Source organism: Chlorocebus sabaeus, chromosome 27, assembly GCF_047675955.1.
Source record: "Chlorocebus sabaeus isolate Y175 chromosome 27, mChlSab1.0.hap1, whole genome shotgun sequence".
Classification (NCBI taxonomy): domain Eukaryota; kingdom Metazoa; phylum Chordata; class Mammalia; order Primates; family Cercopithecidae; genus Chlorocebus; species Chlorocebus sabaeus.
Genome location: NC_132930.1, coordinates 10,375,831 through 10,382,200, shown reverse-complemented (window position 1 = coordinate 10,382,200; position 6,370 = coordinate 10,375,831). Strand labels below are relative to the sequence as shown.

Here is a 6,370-nt window from a genome sequence, read left to right as displayed (position 1 = left end):
GCCTCAAACTACTGGGCTCAAGCATTCCTGCCCCCCGCTCATTCTATTTTTGAACATAAAGATGTATGTGTGAGATATATAATTTTGTTAACAGAAATTCAATTTCTCTTGCCTCCACTAAAATAACAACAAATATTTACTGAACATTGCTTTAAAGAAGTGGCCTATTACTACCCTGCCTAGAGCACCTGGTCTTGTTCTATCAGTGTGGCAGTGGGGTGCAAGAGACGGGCTTTGGCACTCAGGAAGCTGGCCTGGAATACAGGCTGTGAACTTGAACGAGTCCTCAGTCTTGTTAATTCTCAAATCCTCAGTTGCAAAATGGAAGCAACCTCTCTCAGAGTCCTTCTGTTCTTGATTTGCAGTAGGTCCTCAAGACATGGTAGTTATCTTTAAGTTTGTCGGGAGCAGTGGTTTTGAATGTGTGGTCCCGGACCAGCAGCATCGGCATAGCTAGGATGCCCTGCTGCACATTCTGGGGCTCCACCCCAGACCACTGAATCAGAGACCCTGGAAGGGAGGTTTTTCACAGGCCCTCCTGGGATTCTGACATGTACTCAGGTTTGAGAACTACTGGTGAGGAACATGGGCAATAAACCAGACCACGAAGGGTTCAAATCATCTTGCCTTCCCACTCTCTGGGTAAACTTGAGAAAGTTATCCAACTTCCCCATGCCTCAATTTCCCCATCTGCCCAATGAGGGTAATAGTTATATCTAACTCATAGCGCTGCTATGAGGATTGAATGAGATAATACACATAATGGACTTTAAATGGGACCTAGCACACAGAAGGTGTTTAATAGATGACAGCTGGTATAATTAATCATTAGTAGTTTCATTGTTGTTCTTGTTCTGCTATAAACGTTTCCAGGGCAAAGGCTAGTCGGGTGAGGTGGCGGGCACAATGTTTTGACATCCCTAAACCTTCCTCCTGTTCTCTAGCTTCTGCTCTACTCCCACCCAAACTGGTTTGAGGAAACTTGGGAATGCTAAGATGTAAAAAAGTCAGTCTTTGCCAAGACATTGCTAAGTCTTGTCGTGTTGAGACATCCAGTGTGCTGCTTAAATCACATCTGAACGGTTTATTGTTGTGCATCATGGGATTTAACAAGGCTGAACTGGTTCTCATTAGCTTAATCTTATTTTTAAAATACTAATGGTTTTTTTTTTTTCTTTTTTAAATTTAAGAGGTAATTCATTGAAAGGATAAATACTGCCTGATTCCACTTATGTGTGGTACCTAGAGTAAACTTCACAGAGACAGAGAGTAAAACGGTTGTTGCTGGGGTTTGGGGGAATGGAGGATGGGGAGTTATTGCTTAATGGGTGCAGAGTTTCAGCTTGAGAAGATGAAAACCGTTCTGGAGATGGGTGGTGGTGACAGTTGCACAACCATGTGAATGTACCTAATGCCACTGAATCGTACCCTTAAAAATGGTTAAAATGGGCCAGGTGTGGTGGCTCACGCCTGTAATCTCAGCACTTTGGGAGGCTGAGGTGGGCAGACCACCTGAGGTCAGGGGTTCGAGACCAGCCTGGCCAACATGGAGAAACCCTGTCTCTACTAAAAATACAAAAAAAAAAAAAAAAAAAAAAATTTAGCTGGGAGTGGTGGTGCAGGCCTGTAATCTCAGCTACTTGGGAGGCTGACGCAGGAGAATCGCTTGAACACAGGAGGCAGAGGTTGCACTGAGCCAAGATTGTGCCACTGCACTTCAGCCTGGGCCACAGAGGGTAATTCCGTCTCAAAAAAAAAAAAAAAAAAAAAAAAAAAGGGTTAAATTGGGCCGGACATGGTGGCTCATGTCTATAATCCCAGTACTTTGGGAAGCCGAGGCAGGCAGATCACCTGAGGTCAGGAGTTTGAGACCAGCCTGGCCAACATGGTGAAATCCTGTCTCTACTAAAAATACAAAAATTAACTAGGTGTGGTGGCACACACCTGCAATCCCAGCTACTTGGGAGGCTGAGGCAGGAGAATTGCTTGAACCCGGGAGGTGGAGCCTGTAGTGAGCCAAGATTACACCATTGCACTCCAGCCTGGGCAACAGAGCAAGACAGCATCTTAAAAAAAAAAAAAAAAAGGTTAAAATGGTAAATTTTATGCAATATATATTTTAGCACAATAAAAAAATGAAAAAAAAGTAATTAATAGAAAGATAAAACCTGGGTTTGGAAGCATAGAATATGAAGGAAGTGTTTTTATAAAGAGTCTCATAATTCTGGGGTGCAGGCAATATTCTACTCTTTGACCCGGATGGTGGTTACGTAGGTGTTGATTTTGTAATATTCCATTAGGTTCTTCATTTATGCCATTTTATGTCTCTGTTATATTTCACAATATGAAGCTGGAACCATGTTTGGGAATGATAAACACTTAAAAATAATTGGTCATGTGCCTATGAATCTATCCAGAGAGAATCACTATCAATGATTTTGGGTATCTTCTTTCTTTTTTCCTCTGCATATCTCTATGCGTTTGTTATTCACTCATTTATTCAACCAATATTTACAGAGCACTATTTTGGGTTCTGGGTGATGTTAGTTCTCTATTGCTGAGTAACAAATTACCCTAAAACTTAGCAGCTTAAATCAACAAACATTTATCACCTTACAATTTCTGTGGGTCAGGCACAGCTTGCGTGGATGCCTCTGATTTTTGAGCTCTCAGGAGGCTGTAGTCACCATGGGTCATGGTCTAATTTGAAGACTCAGTTAGAAGAGGAGCTACTCCAAACTCACCCGCCTTTTGGTTGTTGGACTGAGGACCTCAGTTCCTTGCTATCTTTTGGCTGGAGGCTTCCTTCAGCTGCTTGTTACCTGGAAGTCTTTACAGGGTTACTAGTCTCCTGACTTCTGCTGTTGCAATCCTAGAATCTATTCTCAACCCAGAGATGCTGTTAAATATAAACCAGGTGTTAGAGACCAAATTGTGACCCCCTCCCCCAAATTCATATGTTGAAGCCCTAACTCCCAGTACCTCAGAATGTGACTATAGTTGGAGATAAGAACTTTAAAGAGGTAATTAAGATTAAATGAAGGTCTGGCATGGGCTCATGCCTGTAAGCACTTTGGGAGGCAGAGGCAGTCGGATCACTTGAGGTGAGGAGTTTGAGACCAGCCTGGCCAACATGGCGAAACCCTGTCTCTACTAAAAATTAAAAAAAATTTAAAAAAATAAAATAGCCGGATGTGGTGGTGGACACATAGTCCCAGCTACTCAGCAGGCTGAGGCAGGAGAATCGCTTGAACCCTGGAGGCGGAAGTAGCAATGAGCCAAGATCGTGCCACTGCACTCCAGTCTGGGTGACAAAGTAAGATTCTGTCTCAAAAAAAAAAAAAAAAAAAAAATTAAGTGAGGTCCAAGCAGTTGGGCCCTAATCCAATAGGACTTGTGTCCTTATAAGAAGACGAAGGGACACCAGGGATTCGTGTGCACTCAGGAAAGGCCATTAGAGGCAGAGCAAGGAGGCAAATAGAGTCTGCAGGTCAAAGAGAGAGGCCTCAGAAGAAATGGACCCTTCTGACACCTTCATCTTAGACTTCAGAACTGCAAGAAAATACATTTCTGTTGTTTAAGCCACCCAGCATGTGGTATTTTGTTACGGCAGCCAGAGCAAATGAATACATTAGATTACACCATCCTCTCTCAAAAACCCTCAGTGGCTTCCCATTTTATTCCTTGCTAAACTTGAAGTTCTTTAATAAGTTCTTCGAAGTTAAAGTTGAATGACCTTCAGGGCACTAGGCCATCTAGCCCCACTCCCTTCCCCTAACCTTATCTCCTGCTGCTCTGGATCATTTGGTTCTAGCCATGCAACTGTGAAAGGAAAATAAAACTTAGGACGCCAACTCATTCTACCAAAGGAAAAAATTGAACTGAAAGTTGAATCATGCGAGAAGCTGCCTTTCCTGTTGTTCCTAAGCAGATAGCAACAGATAAAAGGCCAGGTATCTCCACAGGTCTGCTCACTTTACCTTGAAGTGCCAACTTACTGAGGCTGAGATGAATACACAATTGGCCATTCCCCTGCCCTGCTCCTTTTCTCTTGCGACAGGTGGATTCAGTAACGTGACCATACCCATCCTCTTTCCCCTCCAGCCTACTTTTCCCCTTTAAATATGAAGCCCTCAAAATCATCTCTGGAAAAAGGCATGGAGCACAGACTGTGCCTGCAATTTTGTGTTCCTTTTTTTCAGGCATGTCCTTAATCCTGGCAAAATAAATCTCTAAATGGACTGAGACCTGTCTGATACTTTTTGGTTTACACAACCTCCACATGTTTGCCTCAGGGCCTTTGCGCTGGCATCTCTGCTGAGAAGCCCTTTTCCCAAATACCCACCTGGCTCACTCTCTCACCTCTTTCAGGCACTCACTCATTCCCGGGCACCCTATCTAAAAGAGCACCCCCGCTCCCCAACCCTAATGCCTTCCTCTGTCTGGCATTTTTTTTTTTTTTTTTTTTTGGCAAGATCTCACTTTGTTGCCCAGACTGGATTGTGCCCAGTGGCACAATCATGGCTCGCTGCAGCCTTGACCTTTTGGGCTCAAGTGATCTTCCCACCTCAGCCCCCAAGTAGCTGAGACTACAGGCCTGTGCCACCATGCCCGGCTAATTCTTTTTTGTAGAGATGGGGTTTCACTATGTTGCCCAGGCTGGTTATCATTATTATTATTTTTTAGCACTTATCATCCATCTAACATACAATGTATTTTACTATTTATTTTTCACTGTCTGCCTCTTGCACTAGAATGACTTTTCCAGGAGGGTGGGATTTGTGTCTGCTTTTTCACTGTAGATGCCCCAGGGTCTCAATAGTGTCTTGCACAAAATACATAAAGTCTGCAAGTCAAAGAGAGAGGCCTCAGAAGAAATGGACCCTTCTGAAACCTTGATTTCAGAACCATGAAAAAATAAATATCTGTTGTTTAAGCCACCTAGCATGTGGTGTTTTGTTATGGAAGCCAGAGCAAACCAATGCATTACATTACACCGTCGTCTCTCAAAAACCGTCAGTGGCTTCCCACTTCACTCCTTGTTAATGTTGCAGTTCCTTAATCAATTCTTTGAACTTTCTTTTTGCATAAATGAATACATGATTTGACAGGTAAATTTGTTTTGAAATTTAAATGTATTTAATCATCAATGATGCAGACCATTTTTTCCAAAAATGTTTTAGTAATTTTACTCTAGGTTTTGTCTATTCATGTTCTTCAGTTATTTTAAAAGTTAGGGTCCAGGCCAGGCATGGTGGTTCATACCTGTAATCCTAGCATTTTGGGAGACTGAGATGGGAGGATCACTTGAGGCCAACAGTCAAAGATTAGCCTGGGCAACATAGTGAGACCCCCATCTCTACAAAAAATGTAGAAAATGGGCCAAGTGTGGTGGCACATGCCGTTAATCCTATTTGGGAGGCTGAGGCGGGAGCATTGCTTGAGTCCAGGAGTTCAATTGCACCACTGCGCTCCAGCCTGGGTAGCAGAGCAAGGCCTTGTCTCTTAAACAAACAAACAAAAAAAAGTTAGGGTCCAAAGATAATGCTTTCTCTATCTTGCTACTGCCTCTCCTTCAAACATTACTAACTAGTATTAGTTATATATTAAAAAGATTAAACCCTCTCTCTGCTGTATTTTATAACATAATATTTTTAGTTTGTGGTTAGCCTTTGTATGATTTTTTTTTACAACAAAATAATTTATATTTTTTATGTATTTAAATTTACTGTGAGTACTTAGTTTCTAAGGGGAGGTTGGTCTTAAAGCAGCAGCTTTTAATAATTCTGTCAATTTCCCAGGAAATCTCCTGGTATTTTATTTCCAGAGACCCCTCTGATACTCATTCATCTGAAACTCATTCACTTGGGACAGGTGACAGTAAGCTGTTTCTCTATAAGGAGTGCAATTTATTTATTTATTTATTTTTAAAGAATTTTGGGGGGGCTTTCTGGTAAAAACAGGAAAGCCTGCCAGACAAATTCTAGAAGAGCTGTAACACAAGGAGTGTGAGTTTTTATAGCGGTAACTACACATGGATTCTACCCTCATGAAATTGTAGTTGTCAGCAAACAGTTTAGGATTTTTTTATTGGTGTCATCCAGGGCCCAGTCCCACTGGATTGGCCTTGGGTTATATGGCTGATGGTCTATTGCAGCAGCAATGTACAGGGCTGTCTCATTTCCTATGCTGCCTCCCATCCATCCTTCTATGCCAGTCACCAAATTAGTAGCCTCTTCTCTAATCCCATAGGGCCTGCTGGCCTCTGGCAGCAAGATAAGGAAACTCAAGCACAAAAATGTTTAAGCAATGTTCTAAAATTTACATGCTGAGTAAGACAGCAATATTCAAAACATTTAAAACTAGCAAG

The 6,370-nt window shown here is 42.2% G+C and overlaps 1 non-coding gene across 1 annotated transcript; it reads right to left on the bottom strand.

Moving 5' to 3' along the window:
• Window positions 1-5,941: 5,941 nt before the first annotated feature.
• Window positions 5,942-6,003, bottom strand: LOC119627758 (U7 small nuclear RNA). The gene has a single exon (XR_005243993.2). It is a non-coding gene; the product is annotated as a U7 small nuclear RNA (small nuclear RNA).
• Between the last annotated feature and the right edge of the window lie 367 nt (window positions 6,004-6,370).